The sequence below is a fragment of the Chrysoperla carnea genome, chromosome 1 (assembly GCF_905475395.1).
Source record: "Chrysoperla carnea chromosome 1, inChrCarn1.1, whole genome shotgun sequence".
NCBI classification, from domain to species: Eukaryota; Metazoa; Arthropoda; class Insecta; order Neuroptera; family Chrysopidae; genus Chrysoperla; species Chrysoperla carnea.
In genome coordinates, this window is record NC_058337.1 from 45,283,360 (window position 1) to 45,307,039 (window position 23,680).

The 23,680-nt window shown below is 29.1% G+C and overlaps 1 protein-coding gene across 1 annotated transcript in view; it reads left to right on the forward strand.

The window, feature by feature from the left end:
* The window catches only part of LOC123296892 (protein big brother), a 57,606-nt gene that overhangs the window by 6,700 nt on the left and 27,226 nt on the right, over positions 1-23,680 (forward strand). The gene's annotated exons all lie outside the window — the stretch shown is intronic.

Sequence of the window (23,680 nt, forward strand, 5' to 3'; positions counted from 1 at the left end):
ATTAGTGCGTTTCAAACAATCAAAATTGTAAGTTATTGTGGAATCATTTGTAGTTTTTTTTAAGTTTGAGTTAGGTAGATTTTGTATAATTTTTGATTGAACTGTTATGCAATAAATATGTTTACAATGTTCAAATAGCGTAAATAATTCCAATTTTCAATGCTGCTCGTAACCTGTCAATTGTATTATTACGATACTTTTTTTTTCTTCCTGTCAATACTTGAAAAATTCGAGTGTGATTGATCTGTGTGTGACATTCTTCACTTATTGAAGATTTTAACGTTTTTTCCTCAAAAAATTGCATATTTAAAAAAAAAATTTTATTGCATTAGTAATGTTACATTTGAAACATCTGTTGTTATGAAAAAGGGAATCATAAAAATTATCGATTATTATGAATTTTATTTTAAATTAACGTAATGAACCTTTAAAAAAATGTCATTTGACTGCTTATATAATTAATTAGTAGCACGTTATAAAAAAGAGACACTAAGAAACCGCCGGTTATATGAATTCGGGCATTCTTTGGAATAACAGAATTCAAGTTTAGCTATCGGTCCTCATATTTTGCAATCAAAAAGAACCTGGTTTTGTACAGTAACATCCATTTTAAGCCTTGAATTCGACATTACAATATAGTATATGGAAATGTATCTCGAATAATAATTACAAAACCATTTGCCGTTGAACGTAGTAATTTAGATTTAAGACTGTTTTAATGTGTTTAACTGCGGGTATGAATTTCTTAACATTTGCCGGAAGTTTATGATTTTAATGAACTGCAAATGCAAACGCCGTTCTTAATCCCTTCAAAATACAAGAAGAAAGCAAATCCTAGAGGTTCGTTTCCAATTTATGAACAATCGGCTAATTTTTACATAAGCCGTTTTCTCAGACTTACGCCTTAAACATGTCAGTTAACGACTGTATGTTTTATTATGCTAACAGCCCAATTTCCAAACTTTTCGTAAATAAAAATGCTAGAGGTTTCACTGAAATGAAGCCACTCACGAAGATTCGTGAAAGTGTTAGTCACGAAATCATACCCCCGCCTGCCGTTTTAACTTCGCTAAAATTTTTAAAGTATTACAAGCCTTTGTTTAATTTAGTATAAAATTTGATTTAAATGTAGTAAACAGAAAAACAAACTTGTTGCCATTTAGCTTTTTACATTTTAACGTTTTTTCTGAAAAAATTGTATATTTTAAATAAAATGAAACATCTGTCGTCATGTTGGAAATAAATCAAAATGGCCGATCTAATTTGAAAATATAATTAACCCTATAAAAAAAATCTGATACTTTATGTACAATGCGCGTTCCCTGATTTTCAAAAACGTAAATAAGTTTCAATTTATTGAAATACAATACTTGTTATGTAATACTAGTTTTTAGCTTTTTGTATTACAATTAGACACGCCTAATTCTTTTGTACAAATTGTTTGTATAGTATTTTTACTCTAAAGTCTAAATAAGCTCTAGTTTTGTTGTGGACAAGCATAACAAATGGTCAGTATACTTTAATGGCTAATTTCATTGAGCTGAATAACGAACATATAAATATATTTTGGACAATGATTCGGACATTAAATATAGTAATTATTATTTCAAAAAGGTGTTACGTTTATTTATTTATTTATTAATGATTATAAAACGAAGTATAAATTGAATACGCACGTATACATCGACATTCTAAGTATATTTTCAAAAGTCTAAAAAAAATTCCTTTTTTAAATATTTGCTGCCTCTTAAAATTTTTGTTTTGTAAATTTGAAAAAATATATTTTCAATTTCGATTTTACTCTGTTAGTAGCCTTCGTTATCTTCACCCCAAAGATTGTTTTTTAAACAGACCTATGGATGTATGCGGAAGTTCATATGTTCTTTCTTATCTTGTAGGCGCCTATTTGTTTTTTTGACAAATGATGTTTAATATAATTATTTAATAAGGAATATGGATGACTTTATTTTCGCATTACTTAACAAAATATGCAGTGCCGTCTTTTATAGTTTCAAGGCCCTTGACTCAAAATGATTGGGGACTTAGGGACTAGCACTTAGACTCAGAGCTCGAATCACGTTTAATAAATATATACACAAATCACAAACAATAATTTCCGTGGTATGAAAATAAAATATTTGTAAATGTAATAGTCAATTCTATGAAAGTTAAAATGTCCTAAAAATTTAGTGTTTTGGAAAGTCTCTGCAACCTTCCACCCGCCCGGCTTATTTTAAAAATGATGGCCACAAACAAAAGATAGTATTCGTTAACGTTTTTTTCGTTTTTCGAAACAGCCACGATTTTGTTATGTTTACTGAATTAATTAAGCTATAAAATCCAGTATCAGAAAATGATAGACAAACAAGAAAAGGAATGAAATAAGGAGTTGATTTCCTAAGGAAATAAATCCTTTTTTTGCGTTTTAATAGTATTTTTGAAGTATTTTGCCGGTCGATGTGATTAATTCGAGACTCGCAAATACATGTTTCAATACTCTATCCACGCGGAAACTTCTGAAATGTTTCTCCTTTCTAATCAACACTGGAATACATTTCTTTCAATTTTGTGATATAAATTGATTTATAAGAAATGCAATTTGCATAAATAATATGCACTTTAAATTAACCGTAAATTTACCAAATTCACAATTCGGTTAATACTGATGAAAATGATTCCAAATTTGTTACCGGAGGGTTTTTGAGGTAGCTGACACGAATATCGCGCCGTAGACGAAATTGGTCTACGAGGTACCTGGTGATCAGGGTAAACAGTATCTCCGTCGTGTCCTGAAGTTTTCGGGAAATTTGTTATATAATTGGTCCAAAATCGTTTCCCTAGGATTTTTAAGTTCGCTGAACACGAATATCGCGACAGAATCGGGTCCAGTTTCTGGTGTCCGGAGTACCGGGGTTATCCGCGGTAGGTTGGGCACCAGGTACCTTAGAGATCAATTCTGTCGCTGTTCTGATATTCGTGTTAAGCTACCCCAAAACCCCCAGTAACAAGTTTGAAATCATTACCGTCACTATTAACCGAATTGTGAATTTAGTATATTTACGGTTAATTTAAAATGCAATATTATTTATGAAAATTGCATATTTTTAATTTCTTATAAATCAATTTAGGTTACAAAATTTACTGACGTTCTTACGAATCTGACTTACTATTCAAATTTTTCGAACTTCATTGCTTCGTTTCTGCGACTAACATGTAGTCGTAAAATTCCTTTTATAATATTTTTTAAAGATACGAATGTCTCCAATTCACTAGAGTTATATCTATCCCTTTAACTGTTGGTGTTAAGAATATTATTATTTCAATATTATAACATTTTATTGCGGTGTCAACATTTAAATTATAACATTTGTACCTATATTAACTAACATTTTGTTTGTAAAATAGGTGTTTCGTCTTTTGTTTCGGATTTAGTGTAAATATGACCCGTGACTTTTTATTTATCCAAGAGATTATTTGTTCAATTCTCATAATTTCATTTTATCTTTATTTCCTGATTATTTTTAATGGCATTATTTAAAACATATTTTAATTCATGAATATGTAAGGATTATCTTTATTTGTACAGCATACAGATCTCATATTGATATGTAAAATGTCTTCAACATATGAGATATTCTGAATTTCTGACAAAATAATTTACTATCATCAAATTTGTGAAGATTTGTGATAAAATTAAAACGTAAAAAGCAAGCGTAGGGTATATATATTGTTAAAATTATTTGTGATAAGTTTAATGAAGTTTTGTAGACGTAATCCTTAAATAACCTAAAAACACTGAGAAAGAGCTTAAAAGCCTGTTTCTAAGCTTACTAGAAACACCGGAGTTTTATTTTTAAGATTAACAAGTGAAAACAAACAATTGACTGAGTTGAAAATATAAATTACATTCATACTTTCATTCCAACCTTATAAAAGCGTGCTCATCCACCTAAAATTTTTATCAAATTTGCCTCCTTTTGCTTCAAAATAAAGTTTTGCTGAAATGAAAAATGCTAATAAAGAAGAAATAGTTTAATAGAATTATTAAAATATTATTTAAATGATAATATCAAAAAACCATGTGTTTCGTTAAGTTATTTAAATGCAATTTAAAGAGATTAAAAATGGAAAACACTCGACACAATAAATTTGAGGATGTATACAAAGAAATAATGCGCTTCTTTTCTTATATTCATAAGATGGAAGTAAAAGTAAATATGCACTCGAATGTCATTCGGATAAATGTAGAAATATGTAGACGTATTGTGGTCAACTGAATTATTGCGTTGAACACATTTGTCAATGTAATATAGGTATTTTTAGTTTACATTTAAAGCATTTAATAAATTGAATCTAAATTTAAATTGTTTTGTCTTCCATACAGATATATTTGAGATATTTTTTTGGAAGAGATTCCGTTCCATCAATAGTAAATTCCCTCTTCTTTCTCTAAACTAATCACTTCATATTAAATTTTTATTGAAAGTGCGAAATCTTCGAAAATTATTAAAGATTGTACAGAAAAAGAAATATATTTTTTAATTCATTAGTTTTTCAGGCGTATAAGGTGTATGTAATTCTTAAGATAGTTCATAAATCAATAGCTTAAAACAATTGAATTAATTCGCTCATTGATTCAAAATAAAAGAGAAAGTATTATCTATTCTATACAATCTTAAAAAGTGTTCGGCCGTCACATGACTAGTCAAGTTATCAAATAATTTATATTCATTGAATTAAAATATAAATTATGAATAAAAATAATATTTGTATCACGTAAATGTAATAAATTGCTTTAAAAATATCGTGAAAGAGAAAATTTATCCGTCAATTTGATTAGTTTTTTATGTTTTCTTTTTTGAAAGCGCCGTAAGGCAATGTTTCTTTTTTTTTTTTTTTTTTTGCACAAACAGAATCTGTGATAAATTTTCTTCATTATGAAAACTCTTTTGAAGCTCAATAACCGATTAATTTTTTTACAATCAACATTATTGTGAGTTCTTCCATAACATACTTTGTTAAAAATCATTTTGTTCCACAAGAAGCTCCAAATCTGTATTTATTGTGATCAAAAGACTTTAAACGACCATTTACTGCAAACATTAGTGAACATTCACCGTACTTGCTCTAACAGCCGAACTACTTTAATAACCAATTTACGAAGCTTGGTACATTATTCTCTTTCTATTCTGTATAAAACAATTCAAGAACTATTTGTTATTATTGATACTAAAACAAATCAGTTGATTGATTAAGGATTATTTAAAAATATTTATTTTCAAATAAAAATACATAAACATGTCATAAGATCTGCTTACACTGACTAGGAACGTGTGCGAGGCAATTGACTGTTGTTTTTATAATGACAGGCAAAAACAAAGATCATTAATTATCCCTGCTTGTTCGTCATGCCTTTTTTGTTGTAACAAACTTAAAAACACGGATTATTAGTATAGTATTTGACGGCGCATTTTTATAGATATTGGAATCTATTTAACCCTGAACAAAATAAAAGAACTTCGCCGTAGCTCAATTTCAAAAATTATATGTGACATTTGTATTATACTACTATACTTTTTTTCACTTTTCTTTTACTCTCTAATTTTCTTGTAATATTAAAGTTATATTTACCCTGATTTATTTCTTTTTGAATAAATTCTGATTCGAACGGTAAGGTGATGTAACCCTAGCTTGTGAAATTTTTTACTATCAAGTAGGACAAATTAGCGGGTTCTTTACGCAAATCTACTTGAATGCTTATTTGAATGATAATCTAGAGACTAAAGCTGTATCTACTATTTCAAATGACTCGCAGTCATGAAATTTTCATTTCAGTCATTGATATTTCTAAATCTAAGTTACTTATCGAAAATTTTAGCATTCTCTTTCGTTTAATTTCTTCGAATTTTAAGGTTCTTAACACAATTCATCATTAAAACTAGAAATATATAAATTAAGATTGTTCATTTTTTATTTCTTCTTTATTAATGCAGGATGGATACTTTCTGTGCAATGCTTAGAGTGCGATTAAATAGCTAATTACCCATTGCTTGCGTGACAAGAATTTGTCGCCCTTAATAAGCAAAATCGGGCAGAAGACCATACCAATCATACATTCGTAAAAAAAGGGTTAAATTTGTGCGGATTGTCTAAAAGTGGTAAAGTCACTCATTTCGTTCGATGCTTCTTAATTTGGTGCACTGTATATACTTACAATTAAACCTTCATTATTATCATAAAAAACTTTTCGAATTAAAATTGCTGAAAGTTTTTTTTATCGCAAAGTAGACCATGCTGTTTCATACTGAATATGATACTTTCTTTCGTAAATGTATTTTGTGCATATCTTGTAAATATAAATGTGTGTGTGGCCCTTAATATCTATTTACCATATGTTGTAAAAAAACAGAATCAATTAGTATATGATGATTTAGTATTTAGTTCAAATATATTTCTTGAAAATGGATAATTGGGCTCATTTTTCCCGCCCTCACGATTATAGATTAAAGAAATTACATTCATGAGGCTGGTTACTAGAGAAATAAACAAAATAATAATAATAAAAATGTTAAAATAATTCAAAAAAGAAAAAATAGACTGCCATCGAATTAATTTCGTTGAATTTTAAGTTTAAAAAGTGACAAAAATCAAGGTTATACATGGAACTAAATGAAAAATATAATTCGATCATATTGTTTCCCGTATTATAACCCAGGTTGCCAACGTAGTAGGTATGTAGTTACATTCGAAGACCGAACACAAACATGTGACTGAGCGAAAATTTTCTAAAAAACTATTTTTCCAACGGTTTGATATAATTTGGAGCTTATCGAACGAAATTCAAATTTTTTGTGGATATAATTGGCAAATTTTTCTTAAAGCGATCATTTTTCAAAGTGAATAGAAACAAATGTCTTAAAATTTCCTGAAAAACTATTTATTTAACGATCAAACACAAGAATTTACAGTGTATGGGTATACATTTTATTGTATCTATATACAGGGTGGACCATTTAAACCTATTATGGCTAATAGCTCGGTTCGTAGTTAACCGAAACAAAAATTGCAGAGTTTGATAGGGGACGTCATGTTCTGACATCAGATACGACCTAGTTAGATCCTTAAAGATAAGAGATAGAATAACACATTAAATTAGAAAGTTGATCCTCATAAAAACGAAATCTGCTTTCGAAGAAAAGTCCCTTTCTACAGAAAAATGTTTTAACCATAAGTTGCCTAGCGCAATGGAGAACATTTGCCTTTGTCCATGCCTTTGACCTCAAATTCTAGTTTAAGAGAAATTCTAGTTTTAAATTTTCCTGGACTTAAAAGTTATTAACACAGGCGAATGACTTTTATAGTCCTTGATAACTTTTGTTTAAAAAATTTTCTAAAACTTTTTCATTCGATTAAATGCCATAATGATATTTTTTTAAGTTGAATTTCCCTTAAATTTCTGATCTAAAGTGTTTTACTATCTCATGCCTTTTAGGTTCTAAATTGACTATTAAAGCAACCCGGATAACTAGATCCAATCTGATGTTAGAACATGATGTGCCCCCCATCAAACTCAGCAACTTTTGTGTAAACTACTTTTTGATTGGTTAACTATAAAACGAGCTATTAGCCATAATAGATTAAAATGGTCCACCCTGTATAATGTTTTCGAAAAGTAGTGGTTTTCTCAATGAGACTAAGAGTTCCATTAAAACTCTCAAAATAAGAAAATCTTAAAATATCCTAGTTGTGCTATAAATTCTCGTTTATATTTTAATAAAATAAATATAAAGTGATTTTTTTTTTGCACATGTAATCTACAGAAATTAAGAGAGCAAGACGTGTACCACTTCAAAATTAGATGGCAAAAGTAGATTAATGAATTATTTAAATAGAAGGGCGTTGTATAGGAAAATATAAAATGGATGATGATAATGCGCATATACACGTTTTTCTAAATGTGTTACATTTTATTGATCGTGTTTGTAATGTTTAACGGGACGCCATGTCAACTATAATTCTCCCCTAACATTTGTTGTTCGTCTCGTTACAGTATATTTCGGGAAAATTCTACAGTTATGTAAAAAGATTTTTCACTTCAGTGAAGTTACTAAATAATAGAAATATGAAATGATTGCAATGTGAAAATTTTCATGCATCATACAATACGTTCGTTGTATTTTTAAATACGAAACTATTTTGTACGCTTTAAAAAAAATTGACATGGGCATTACAGGATTTTATTCTAAGCTTATAAAGTAGTTAAAATGTATTCAGGGATAGTCAAAATAAAAAAGTCTTTTTAAATTTGAATATAGAAAATTTCCAATTCGTTATTATTTCAAAGAAGTAGGACAAAAGAGAAAAGTGCACGGTTAGATGTTACAATTGTCTTAACCTCTTAAGATCACAGGTACACATATGTCCACCGTCATTTATTACGAAAATAGAGACAATAATGACATTTTTTAACGTAATCGAGTAATAAAATGTATTTTAATATTCAAACTAACAAGAATTTCAGTCCTTGAAACCCTATAGGTGCACATATGTGTACCCACTTTTTTATTTTTCCCGAAAAAATCACATGAAATATTTACTTGTTTTATTTAAGTTTAGGTCTTAAGAAGTTAAACTCAATTATCCAATGATCAATCAATTCTCAATGTATTTAAATCGATTTGTGACAAATAGCATCTTTTGAATAGGCAAGTTTTACAATGTCCTAACTTGCTAGCTATAAAAATAGTATATTACACATCTAGGGAGCAAAATTATAGAATGTGCGATCTGAGACATTCTTTACTTACTCCCGTGGTGTATACTATTTTTCTGCTCGGCGGAGGCGGGAAGCAGCAACTTTGTTTAGCGCAGAAAAACGAAAGATAACACTTTCCGCCCGAAGGAGAGAAAAGCTTTTCGACTTCGCCTCGGATTCTAATGAACATGAGATTTGAGACATTCTTAATTTTGCTCCCTAGAAATGTAATATACTTTCAATTGTTTTACGGTTGCAATGCTTTATCTTTATTATAATAATAAACATTAGATAAAAGGCTTGTTTTTTTTTGGTTTATGAAGTTGAACTAAGTCTAAATCAATTCTGAAAATTTTAGGGGGAGTTGGGCGATTATTTAATTTAATCAATGACTTCAAAAGTAGATATATTTATCATTAGTCTTATGGGAAAACGGTAGATGGATGATATGTTTTCATAGATTTCTCTAAAACTAGTCGGTGGAAATTTAAAAACAATATTTAAATTAAAGTTAAACCTTAATAAATGCCATCAAAAGCATCTGATCCCTGCATCAAGATTTCAGTACGAAGGATTAAAAATCAATCATGGAAAACTCTATTTGAATTCTTACCAGGAGGGTAATCAACGGATCAAAGGTTGTTTTATATAACACAGTTTTATTATTTGAGGGTCCAAAATTATATTGTCTTCTTTTAATTTTTTTTACATTTGAGTAGATTTTTAGCAAATGCAATATTTTTTTATAAAATTGTCGAAAATCTAAAGATTTGTAAAGTTTACGTCATATATGTTTGACCAAAATGTCAAATGCGAATATTATCACAACAATAAATTTATGTAATGATTGAAAGTACTAACATAGGTAGAAAGGAAGTTATAAAAATAAAGACTTCAAAAAGTCAAAAATATTTCATTGAATTTAGAAAAAAAAAAAAACTTTGAACATATTTATAACGTATTGATAAATTGGCACAACAATTGATTTTACAAAAATTCTTTAGAAATGGTTCAAAAATGTCAAAAGTCTACCTGTTCGTAAGAAAAGTTTTTTGTTATTGTGTAATATTTTTAAAATTATCACATAAGATACCTACTAAATTGTAATTTTTTTTATTTTATTGACATAATTTTGAAAAATGTGTCAGAAAAAGGTACCCAATTTGAACTAAATTTATACATATAACTGAAATATCTGGCGTTACCCGTGTATTGTGTCTGTCGTTGCGTTTATAAACAAAATACTTTCATAGAAAAATTTCTTTAAGGATGCTCGTTCTCGTGAAAATGTCCACCTTTTCGGATTTGGTTTTATACTACATAACGCTTATGAAATGACGAGGAATATTTAAAAATAGTTTTATCAAAAAGTATACAATGGAAAAAAGTCCAGCATTCATACTCGAATGAATACTGCGGATCGTACAGACCTGATTTGATGGTGACTCCATCCACTAGTGTACGGCTAAAACGAATAAAAGAGCCGAGTTCGGACCGAGATCTAGACACTACGTTGACCGTCGATACAATGTATAAGTCTATATTTCCGGAGAATATGACTTATGTTGTGAACTTACCATTGAGTCACATGTGAATCCGTGTACTGAGAGAGTTACGCTGAAATTGTTCTAATTAGAGCTTGGGCTGTTGTAATCCGTCGGTGTACTCATACCTCGATCATCTTTGTGCATAAAAAGTTATCAACCTCAGAATCTAACAAAATAAGCTGATTTTTTGTACAAACCTTTATTTTGATAGTACAAATGTTGCCTCGAAAGTAACATATGAACATGCTCAGCTTAACGTACTTTAGTCCAGGAGCAATATTTATAAATATAAGGTATTAAATAATAGGGGATAATCCTAATCCAGTCTAATTAGCCAGATTACCTATAAAAAATGTAAAACTAGACTTGATACCATGACAAAATTTGAAAGTGGAATTAAAATTGATTAGAAAATGAAGAAGTTATAAGCAATCAAAGATTGCATTCAATGGTTGTCCATCTCCTTTTAGCAAAACAAAGTTTTATATGAAATCTCTTTGGCGATACCCACGTTTGACGTCATTAGTGGGTATCTTCTTCTTTTAAACGTTCATATTTTGCATACAAGTGAAGATTTAAAAAACCAACTTTTCTATTCAGTAAGTGAGAATTCTTCATCTACAGTGACTAAAAAAATTTAGTCCGATCCCCTCCTATTTAAATAGTATTTAATGAATTATTATTTAATACCTTAAATTTATAAATACTGATTCTGCACTTAAGTAAGTTAAGCTGAGCGCTTCATCTCCTGCGCCCTTTGTTTGAAAACGTGCAAAAAAAAAGTTTTGGGCTTTTATAATATATGTACAATACGATTGAAGGCAAAGAAAACGAGATATTCTCAAAGAACTGATTTATGCGACCTTTGATATGTGAATTTTGGGAAAACAATTGTACTATCAAACTAAAGGTTTGTACAAAAATTCAGCTTATTCCCTTAGATCCCGAGGTGAAACCCGAAGATGATTTGAGTATCACTTGAAAGGGGATTGTAAAATGACTACGGAACCTATTTAACAAGCATAATATGATGAGCTTTATTATTTATTATTTTGCTAATAATAATCAAAATTACTCATTAAAATGTTCGTATAAATTTATTTTTATTTTTATTTTTTAATTATGAAAATACACAATACACAACACAATAGATTGAATGCAGTAGGTACGTGTAACCCATACTGCAAGCAACATATTCTTTTATTTTGAATATTCATTAAAAAATTACTAAAATGACAGTCTCTCACCGTATATGTGTTGTTGTTGTTGTTTTTGTATATTATATGAAAACAAAAACGGAAATAACAAGAAAGATGTAGATGTAGTAAAAACAATACAACATTCATTTAGACGTCATGTTGTATTATGAAAACACGCGCCAGTAGTGTGTTAGTTGACGCGATGCCCGCTAGGCGGATCCATTTATATGTCAATTAGCAGCATCGTAGTGTTTTGTTTTACTATGCCTATTCATTCGTAGTGTTTTTGTTCTTCAGTTAATATGTTTTGTATTTAGATTGGTATTGTTATAGAGGTTAAAAAGATTGCTCGCGTGCCAACTCACTAGAAATTTGATTCAATCTCACTTGCTGACATGAAAATGAAATGAATAAACTTTTCAAAAATTATAGACAATATTTTGTTTGTCTCTATCTACAATGTATTTGAAGAACCAATATTTTTAATAGGTCTTTGGATCTTTGTATTGTCTATCTCTCCCTAGAAAATTCGTTTTTGTCGGGTCCTCTGAGCTCAAATCTCGGTTCAGTCTATCTTATGTTTGCTGAAATCTATTTAGTTTATAGCAACGTATGCGTTATCTACGTTCAGAGGTAGCTTGGAACTCAAACAAATTTTTTTAAATGATCTCATTTTCACCTTTGTAAGCGTTATTACTTTATTTTGTGGGAGAAATAACTTAATTTAATTCGAACTCATTTCAATTTGTTATATTTACTAAATGAAAATAAATGGTGTTCCCATAGGTTGTTTATATATTTATTTCATACAATTATTTTTCTACTATCCTATCGTCTTAAGCGTTTTTATAACTCTTCTATTTGCATACTAAACACAATTTCAGACTCAAGAACGTATAAAATAAGGATATAATACTTCCTATGCCGAGTTATAAGCGCCCGTGGCTGAATTTAAGGTGTCTATTTAGGCAGGGTCTAGTAATCGATCGTTGCGTACTTTATACTACGCATCATTATTACATACGATCTTGTTCAGAGCTCAGTTCGTTTAAAAAGTTCGAAATTGCTTACTTTACCGACGTACTATGTGGTCACCAAGGATATTTTCGAAAAAGAAGTGAATCTCGCATTTTCCACAGAACAGGAGTAGGTTTTTATTCAGAATGAACATCAAAAAACTTTCAGAATACAAATCTTAGTAAATTTTAAGCTATCAGGCTCATAAACCAAATGCCGGAATGTACACGGATAGCCAGGCACCATATCTCAATATCATAACATCTAAAACCACTAAATCAATAGAGGTTTTGAATTTCATAAAATCGCTTGTTAGACCAGAACAGTAAATCTCTGCTAGGTTCTCTGAACATGAAGACACAAAAATTAAAATACAGGCAGCGGGCAAACTCAGCGTCGAGGCTAATTGAACGCAGTAACTTTTTTAAATTATTCGCTGCGCTGGCTTTGCCCGCTGTCTGTTTTTTCATTCCTGTGTTTCAATGTTCTCCTCCACTTCACTGGGTCAGCGACAAACTAATTTATACGTACCACTGCATAAAATTAGTCTCTATCTGAAATTATCTTAGAAAAATACTTGAAATAATTCAGAACCGAACTTCCAGCGATAATTATTGCAAAGAGTGTAACGAGGAAAAGAAAACAAATCGGACGCAGAATTCTAAGGGAGTTGCAGAAATCAGAAATATAAACAAAAGAGATAGTGAAGTTTGCCCGAGATTGTAAATACTCCAAGTCAAATGAAATTTAGCGCAGTACGACGGAGCACAAGATGCACGATGGGCAGTGCTCGTTTTGTTGGTAATCGATTTATTGAAAGAAAATGCAAAATTTTTGGTTGGTACTACTCGGTTGATACATAAACTTATTTGGTATTTAGTTTAAATTTCCTATAAATAGAATTAATACCACATCCTTTGGAATATTAAACGACACATATTTTGTGCCTCAAAACCACAAACGTACAATTTTTTTTTTAAAGAAAATACAATTTACGTAAGAAACCAAAAAATTGTCGACACGTGTCCACTTGAGATCATATGGTCATATATACGTATTTTTGCAACAAACCATAAAAGTGAAGTATCTTAATAAGGAAGTGTTATCAAAGAATAAAACAAATAAGGGGGTGAAAAATATACTTTAGAATGTTAAATTTTCTTAAACACACTTATGATGTAACATCTGGTGTTTGCGTGTATATTGTATAAGACGCCACTAAAATTTTGTTTCTGAATCTGCTTTTTAAGTGTAATATAACAAGAAGATACCTTTTTGTATGAATGCATGTACCGTCATGATGAACACGCGAACAAAATGACCACAAAATAATAGCCAAAAGAAATTATCTACTTACTGACCTACCCGTTCAGTATATCGACCGTATGCCACAGTTTTATACAATTAGTTTTTGAGTGACATCCTTAATTATCAATAAAAAAAAGTGTACCACAACTTCTTTGTCGTCTATACTTCTAAATGCCAAAGAAAGTTGGAAGAACGTTTTTTCTTACAGTTGTATCGAGTCGGGAGAAACTACGCGATTTTAGGAATCTCTCCATCAAATCTGGAGAGGTGCCAACTCTAGATGTGTCGTCAATTACTCTTTATAAATGTTAACTGAACAAATTAGTACCGGAGCTGTGTTAAAAACAATGGTCTTGATATTTCTTAAGTATACACTAGAAGCATCAGTTGTCGAAAACCCGACTTTTATTGCAAAAAGCAGGGCGCTAAAGTATTCTACTAAAATTATACAGGAATTAGACGAAGATGATAAACTAATGAATCAATCTAAAGTTGGGTAATTAACGAAGTCAAAACTAAGTACATGCAAATAATATATTCTCGAAAAAGAGTTTGGGATCTCTTCTCTCGGCAAAAACCCAGCTATACAAAACTTAAATAACACTTGCGGTAACGTATATTTCAGAATAATAAAAAAAATCTCTGATCTGATCACTAGCCAATATAAGATTCGCCAAATAAAGACATTGAATTGCTTGGCCATATTATAGAAAGAATGACAGTCTGAAAAATGTTAATACTTTCATGACAGAGAAAGATGACCAAAATAATTTTGTCACTCGTACAAAAAATGCCGCCTAAGATTAAATGGGATAGAGGATGTGGAAGGCATAACCTTAAAACTTTGACGGTGAACTAGAGAAGAAGGACTTAATAACCCGTTTTATAGAAAATAAAACGATTTTAATTTACTATGTACTGGCATTAAACACCCGCTTCGCTGGGCTATTAAGAAAAGACTGTTATAAAATAATGTAACTAATAATTATGTAGCTTTATTTTGGTGAAATAATTTTTAAAATCGGTTTAGTCGTTTTCGTGTTTATCCATTATAAATAAAAAATAGTCTTTCCATTTCATAATATTAGTGTAGATACTGTAGATAATACGAACAAACTTTTGTAGCTAAATCGCTGAATTTATAAGTGAATTATTGGTCTTCTATAGTTAGTGTATGATATTTTATTTTTAATGATTCAAATTGGAAAAACATACAGACCAAACCAACATCTATACTCAAATAAACATACATTATTATAAATACATCATTATTTGTTTATTGTAATAAAAAATACGGAATTTTGTTTATTATGAAATAACCAAATTAAATAACTAAATATTATTCGATAATCAAGAATATAACTTTAATATGAAGCATTCTACATCCCATATAGTATGGTTAGTTACTATTAGTCGTTATCGGATAGGAAATGCGATAATCATGATTTACATTGACGCGGAAAATTATGCAACTTTTAAAATGCAAGAAAGTTTTTTATTCATCATCCCGTGATTAATCATAAGAAAATTTGCAGTTTAGAAACTTCCAGAAATTGCAAAACATACATGGCCATTACGTAGTGCAAAGAGTGAAGGATGTAAGTAAGCTCCACAGGGTTTTTTGTAAACTTAGTAAATTTACTGCAATGATTAGCTAGAGATCAATTCAATTCATTCAATTGCAAATACATATTTGAAGATTTTTGTCTGAAATCCTGTCATCCATACACCCTGAAGCTGAATTATTTTCGATAATTTCCCTAAAATAAAAGAAATATTACAGATATATTAAACCACCAAGGATTGTGATTGTGAAAGGATTAAAATAGAGACTCGCAATGGTTCTGTGAGTGAAAGAGAGGCATATAGCAAGCCTAATCCTTAATTCTAATCTTATATAATATGAAACTTGGTTTCAAAAACTATTCTAGGGGCAGTAGGGGTTTTATTGGTCTATCAAACCAAAGTGGCACTCAACAAGAGAGATAGTAGATATAAGTGCACATATATATATATCTCTTGATCATTGCTACTTTGTTTTGATAGAACTCTACTTTATTAGACCATAGTTCTTGTTCCAGAGTTTCACATTCGATTTTAAGCGAATTTCCAAAGGAAATGGAGCTATTGCTTTTGTGCTAATGACAAAATGAACATCGTTAAAATTTATTGTATATACATATGTATCTGTACCCTCTCTAGCGGTCGCAATTTAATTCTGGATTTGAATAAAATTTAGTATCAAGAAGGCTTTTGGTATTTGATAGATAAAGTTGAATAATGAGAAAAATCGACAGATAAACAAGGGTTAGTGCGCAAAGTACATAATTTTGAATTTTGTCAAAATAAAAAACATTTTTATATCAGTTATCACTTTTAAGCACAAAAGTACTTTTGTGATTTTTTCTCTAGACGCTTAGTTTTTGAAATAAAACTATTCTTTGAGGGAATTTGCTTAGCAAACGCAGCTCTTGTGCTACGAATTTTCTTCTGTTCATTTGTCCAATCTTCCATTGATAAATGAATCTTTGAGATAAATCAAGATATGGAACCCTAACTGTATATAATATTTTCAATTTTATGACATGTTTTCAAATAAACATAATAAATGTTTAAATAAACCCATGTTTATCTATCTTCAATTTTATAGGTTTCTATTTCAAAGAATGTTTAGATGGATTCCTTCATTTTAATTTACAGAAAAAAAAAAAATTTTATGTTGTTTTGAAACAAAACGGATGAGAATTTATGTCTATTTAGACAGAATTGTGTCTACTTTTTTTAAAATCATAATTATATACTTTTATGATTGTATACCCTGTGTATATTTTAAAAATGCCCTTTTATAATTAAAAAATACCTGACTCTAGAAAAAAATCGAAAAACTTTCAATGTATCACCATAACTTCCAGATTTTTTTCTTGTTTTCTACCTCATCAAGACTTCTCTTCATGAATTAATATAGCGACAATAGTTCGTGTTTTTCCTCATTGTATCGTATCAAGGCTACGAAGACAAGATAAGCCGTGATATTCTTTGGGCCAATTCTACCGAATCCCACCTACCGAAATTATAAAAATTTGCATTACATTTTTCTTAAAATGATTAGAAATGACTAGAAATTTTGAAATTGAAACTTGAAGTGTTTTGTCGGAGGTTTCCGCTTTAGGATTTCAATAAAAAGTAATCTAATTTTATTTAGGTATAAATTCATTATTTTCTTTAATATTTATACACTATCAAATCACTGACTCTGACTTATAAGTACCTTATATCGATCTTAATACGATGCGCATTAAAAAAGATAACAAAGAAATGATTTTGAAGATAATTGATTTTTTCAATTCAAACCGCAATCAATATTTATAGGAAAAATTAGCTGATGCGTTAAAAAATATAACAGAATGTTATTATAATGCTTGGTTAATCATGGCTAGTAAAATAGATCATCGAAACAAGAAGGGATGTTCAAATATTAAATTAATAAAAAAAAAGTAAGAATCATCCTTACTACATTGAATCGTTCTCCGCGTTGATTTTTTAAATCGTATTAATTTAATTTATATTAGATTTGAATTTGGTTACTGTTTTTTTAAATTTCGAAAATATGACAATGCATTATTAATTTGTATATTTAATATATAGCGTTAATGACTCGTGTATATATTTTCTGAAAAAGGTGGTAGATGATATTTATTCAAAAAATATTCATGTCAGAAGAGCAGAATCGTCGTAGAGAAAAAAATTGCCAGTTTCTTTCCACCTGTTTAATCCGATGTGTACTATCTATTAACAAGATAGGACTTCATTTTACCGTTAATTAAAAAAATTTCTCGATACATAGGTATTACTCTTATTGAAAGTTTGCAAGTTGTATGTATTGAAATTTACTATAATTTATTCTCTTAGTTTTTTTAAAATCAAAACTTATCAGTTTTAAAATACAAAATTTTATGTTTTTTCTAAAAATTTAAAATTGTTCGTTTTAGAATTATGGTTGGTTCCACACGATACAGGCTCTTGTTTGTACAGTCTGAAAGTCTGAGTAAAAATGTTCATGATCGACTTTTGTTTGCACTGATTTGTTGCGCAGACTAAATTTTATAGAAGTCTGTGTGAAGTTGGTATCGTGTGGACATACCATTAAGCGTAAGTTATGGTTGCATAGTTAACAGGATGCAGTCTAAACTAATATATTGATCCTACTACTAGTCTATAGAGTGTCCACGAATAATCGACTTAACATTAATGACTTCAATAAAACTTTATGAATACATTTTTTGATTAACAAAGTTTCCAAAAATCACAAGAAGTTCCTAGGCCACCTTGGGCTGTATATTATTATTTTATCGTTCAAAGTTGTCTGAAAAAATAATGAATCATATAGGTTATCCTTTTCAATTGCATATTTCTATATCAAAAAATTCAGAGAGTGTGATAAGAAACTATCTAAAATAGTTAGACAATTTTGTAGTTTATAATAATACCATAAAAATATAAGGTTTCCGTTATAAAAACAAAATTTTAATTTAATTATGAGTTCATCGAAGATCCATCATTTGATGAACAGAGACGACTATAGTTAGAGTATTGATGATTGAAGAGTGATATCACTTGCACACAATATATTATATATTTTTGTAGTTGCGTGGTATTGTAAAGCCAAAAAAAACTCATTACTTGACTACAAAGCATGTATTTGGTTTATATATCTCTACCGTGCAATAAACCAAAACTGTTTTTACTATACTGTAGGTTTACAATCGCCGTAAGTTATTATAAGCCTAAGTTGCCTTTCACTTTTTCCTAAACTTTTTAATGTAAATTAATCTAGTAATTATTAATTACAAAATGTAATTACATTTAAGAAGAAATTACATTCATTATATTGTTTGTTTAAATTTTATTAGTCCGTAACTCCTTGACGAGTGTAAGGAATATTTTCGGCTTAAAATTACTCAAGATCAATTATGTTCATACTGAAGTTTGACCGTTTTTTTGCGTTTATTCTGTTATCTTTGATACCTTTTAAAATGCCTAATACAAAGATTTTTTGTGATGGGTAATAATTGAAAATATTTTAAAAAACAATCTTTCTGAACATTAATTAAAGTGCTGTTTAGGATTTTGGACATTTTAAAGTTGTATTAAACATGCACTTTTATCGAATATTCGTTTTGAATAAACTAATTCAAAACGAAATTAGAATAATAAATTATCGTAACCTTGAATTAATAAAAATTTTATAAATTATAAATCCCAGAAATGAATATAACGCCAAATTCAAAAGAACTAAACAAAAGATACACAAAAATATTTTTACAAATGTTAAGTTAACGCCCTATTTCATCTAATAAAAAAAGAATACATTTTAAAATTAATAATAGCAATAATTTATTTCTTCAAAAAATGACCTTTGTTGTTAATGAGTTAAAAACAAGTTACTAAATAATATTAGGGGGCCCTTAAATATGTTTCAGCTTTTTTTCAACTGAAACAAAAGGCAATGTAACTAAATTGATTATGGACATTTAACCCTTTTCTCTAATAGCTGTTACAGTTATTATATTAATAGTAATTTTTTTTTAAATGTTAATCCTACCTGCCCTCTGTTACACATTTTATAATAAATGATGTTTGTTTTTTTGAAAACAAAAAAAAATTATATTTTCACAACGGTTCGTTTTGATTTATTTGATACAGTAAAAAACAATTGTGTGAAACAGTTTCTTAATAATTCATATGCATATTTATGTAGGTACTATATGCCTTTTTGACCAATAAAATTTTTTACAATGTTTCTAAAATGTTAATCGTATTATAAAAATGTTTTTGACCGAATAATGAATGTTCTGTAACAAACAATAGGGCCACACAAGGTATAAGTTTTAATATTGTTTAGATTTAAAAAAAAAAATGTATTAATCTGTCTATTTATATACTTGCAAATATTATAACAATAAAAGAATTCATATTTTTAATAAATGTACACAGATTTACTTCATTTTTTGAAAGAAAAACAAACAGATGCTTGTTTACATTTAAAATAATAGAATTTTAGTCAATATAAGATTTTTTTGAATTTCTAAGTTGATTTTTTTCACTGTTTAAAGAGTTTTTTGCCTGAAGAAATCAACTCGTGGGTATGTATAAATATATTTTTAAAATTTGAGAAAGGAATCTAATATATTTTACCGTACCTTCATTAACTTTTTGCCAGTTTCGTATAAATCTTGTACTTAAAAATTAAATTGCGATCAGCTTATTAATTTTTTGTTTTCGAAATAAGAAGTAAGACTTTACGTGGGTTTAAGAAAGTTATACATTTTTGTTCTAGACCTGAAACTAAAATACACGATATTTTCAAAATTGAGCGTCAGAAAGTCTGTCTTCTCTACCTGAAAGACAGAGCTTTGAAAATCGCAAATATTTAATTTGCCAAGTTGTAAAACTAATTTGGTATTTACTTTCATTCGCTTCTACCATTTTATATATAAACGAACTTATAAAAACATTAATGCTTTGAAAAAACAAAAAATCGTACCATTATTAAGAAAAAAAAGCTTGCGGTTGTGGGACGCCCCTCTTAGCAACAAAGTTCCTTACGAAATATTAACAAATAGAAAAGTAAGCGTTAAATAAATACTGGTATATAATATAAAGTAGGTGAACATATCGTGGTTGCCATAGATCAGGCATGGGTGAGTTATTTTAAGTCAAAGTTACCATTGTTATAAGTTTGTTGTGTGTCTTTTTATGCAAGTCTCCGCATTGCTCATAGAGGAAGCGAGACGGGTTTTCGACTCTTCTATCAATCTCAGTTTCTCTAATAGTAATGAGATAGGTAGGAAAAAAATGTTATCTCTGTCTTACTCGTATTTCTGGTTGACACTGGTTAGGGTATCACTGTCTTACTCGTATGTTAGTTACAGAAGTCTGAGTGGCTTCTCTAAGCCAAGTTTGTACATGCATGCCATAGATATAGCACACACACATACACACAAAATATGTCTCACACCGTTACGTGACATTTCTCTCAGTTTGCATGGTAAGGCTGCGTTAAACAACAACGTTCCAAGACATATCAAATTGAAGGGAGAAATAGAACTTTTTCATGAATCTAAAATGATTATACGAAGAACTTTTCCCATGCGTTTGATTTTAAATATTTAAAAATATTTTTTGGGTCCATGATAAAAACAAATTTTTTCTTTTCTAACCAGATTATTACGCTTTTTTCGGACACTTCTATTAAAATCAGTTAATTTTTCTAAAATGTTTGTTAACTCTTAATGAATGGTAGGTATTATAGTAGTATTAACAAAAAAAGTCTATTGGATTTAATGACTAATTTAGAAGGCTATAACTTGTACACAAGTCGTTGATAGCTGGACAAAATATGGCATAAAAAACAAGGATTGACCAATTCACACCCCTTACATCTGTAGTTATACTTAAATTGGACATATGGCACACAAATAAACACATATTCGAAAATTGTACGAGAAAAAATATTTTTTTTAATAGTACATATTAAAAAAGATTTGAGTTAATGTTTTTATATTTTATTTACAAATCAAAATTGAATTACCCAGCAGGAGATGCTAGAAATATTGTTACATATATGAAAGGATTTAAAAAGTTGACATCCTCTATTAAAAATACTTTTAACAATTGCAATTTATAATTATATTTTGATTTTAGCGCGCATTCACTGTGTAACAAGGGTTATTAATTCAATTGAATTCAACGCCATCTTAATAGGGGGTAAATAAGAAGTGAAAAGAAATGGGATGTCCATACACAGTTGGAGATATTTTTCATTATACTTTTTCAGGCCTTTTATTTTAATTTTTGTTTAAAATGATTTTACACCCTTTTTTCTGCCTTAATTCAGGTAGAATGAATTTTATTGTTACATAACATACTGTTACAATTCAATTTTAAAAACTGCTTTAAACTCATTTTTCATATTTTGTAATGAAAATATAAAACTTGAGAATACGATGATCACAGTTTCTTTTTCTTCTCAAACACAATTTGAATTGTTTAAGAAAGAATTCTTTAGGAGAAGATTGATGCGATGTGAGATTGACGAAAAGGTTTGTGTGCAAAAAGCATAAAATAAATATTAACATATTTCATAATAACGAGCTTCGGATAACAAATTGATATAAAGAATATAATTCGAAACAAAGATACCTTAAACATTTGTTTGGCGTTTACGAGTTAGTCAAATTTGAACTTTTGAGACTACAACAAGAAACAGAAAAACGTAGATACAAAATATGGATAGGCTGGTTATAAACAGGCGGATTATATACTTGAAAACAAAGTAAACTATTGATCTTCGTTTTTCTGATATTGAAAAATCTTAATACTTAGAATTTTTGATTCCTTCAAACTTGTAATGGATGTAAACATTTTTTATTTTAATTACAATTTATGAATTATAGCACTGATTTTGTGCTGGTATCTAGAAAACTCCTTTGCTCGCAGGGGTATTCCCTCCTTACCCATGTGGTGGGTACGGCCTTACCTCCACGTCACGTATGAGCGAACTGGCTAAGACTTGCCATGAATGCAAGAGGTTCGGATTTTACTCCTGGTGCGAGTGTAGTTTTTTCAATTATCTTTAAAAAAATACTTACCGAAAAGTAATTCAACTTTCCTTTTTTAGAAGTTCCTTATAATTTGTATACAAATTCAAGTTCAAAATTATTTAGTATTATCGTCAGTCTACAGTTCAAAATTATTCAGTATTATCGTCAGTCTACAGAGTTAAAATACTAGAAGTCTTAGAATCTATTTATAGTGCCTAGCCTAAACTTTACCTATGATATAATATCTTATTAAATAGATATATCGAAATATACAAACTTTTTACATTGTTTCATAAATGGAACAATTTGATTTAAAAAAAAAACATTGAACCCACTTTCTCTGTGTAACCGGATACCGTAAGGGGACTTTATAAATCGTTCGAAGACAACGATTTTTGGCTTTTGGAAGCTGCGAAGGTGTAACATTTAACCAGATTGGGGCAAACGTTCATAAACTTGTAAAATTGATGTTTCAGACGTTCGTCAAACTTATTCCTAATGTTGAGAAGTGGGTACAATTCAGCAAAGGATACGATTCAAATATGTTCTTTAACGTTCTGCGCCCAATTCAATTTTCTTTGATGAATTACTCTCAAGTACTCAACACTTTTGAATCTGTTGGATTTCAGTGTTAAACATTCAATTCAAGCGGGAATTTGTATACATATGGAAGACAGACTTATCTCGTAAAAGATCTCATGAAAGTTTATGCTTGTCATTGCTTTTGTAGGCTTAAAATTTTTACAATTAAGACAACATAATCGACTTTGGTTTAGCGGAAAAGTATCTTTGTTTAATTATAAGGATTCACTCGTGGCAGTTGATTTCAGTTTTTGATGTTATTATTTCTATTAGACAGTATAAAGAAGATAATTTCCCTGTTTGGTGATTTCATTAAAATGGTTGCTTATGCTTGAATGTTGCAATGCTTAGTGTTTTCAACATCATTGTACATAATTATTTATAAAATTTGTGAACATTACGATGTCTGTGGTTTATACACAATATTATAAACATGTAATATTTATCCACATACTGTATGTAGAAAAATTCCTTATAGAGAAATATATGTACATAAAGGTACTAAACTGTTTGTAACCACCACAGCTATAATCAAATATAATTTAGAAATATAATTGAAAACGTGACCATAATTTTTTTTTTTGATTCAATTTATATACAAAGCTATAAGAATTATATATTTGTAAATTACTTTTTTAAATTGACAACTATTTTATTTACCTACCTACA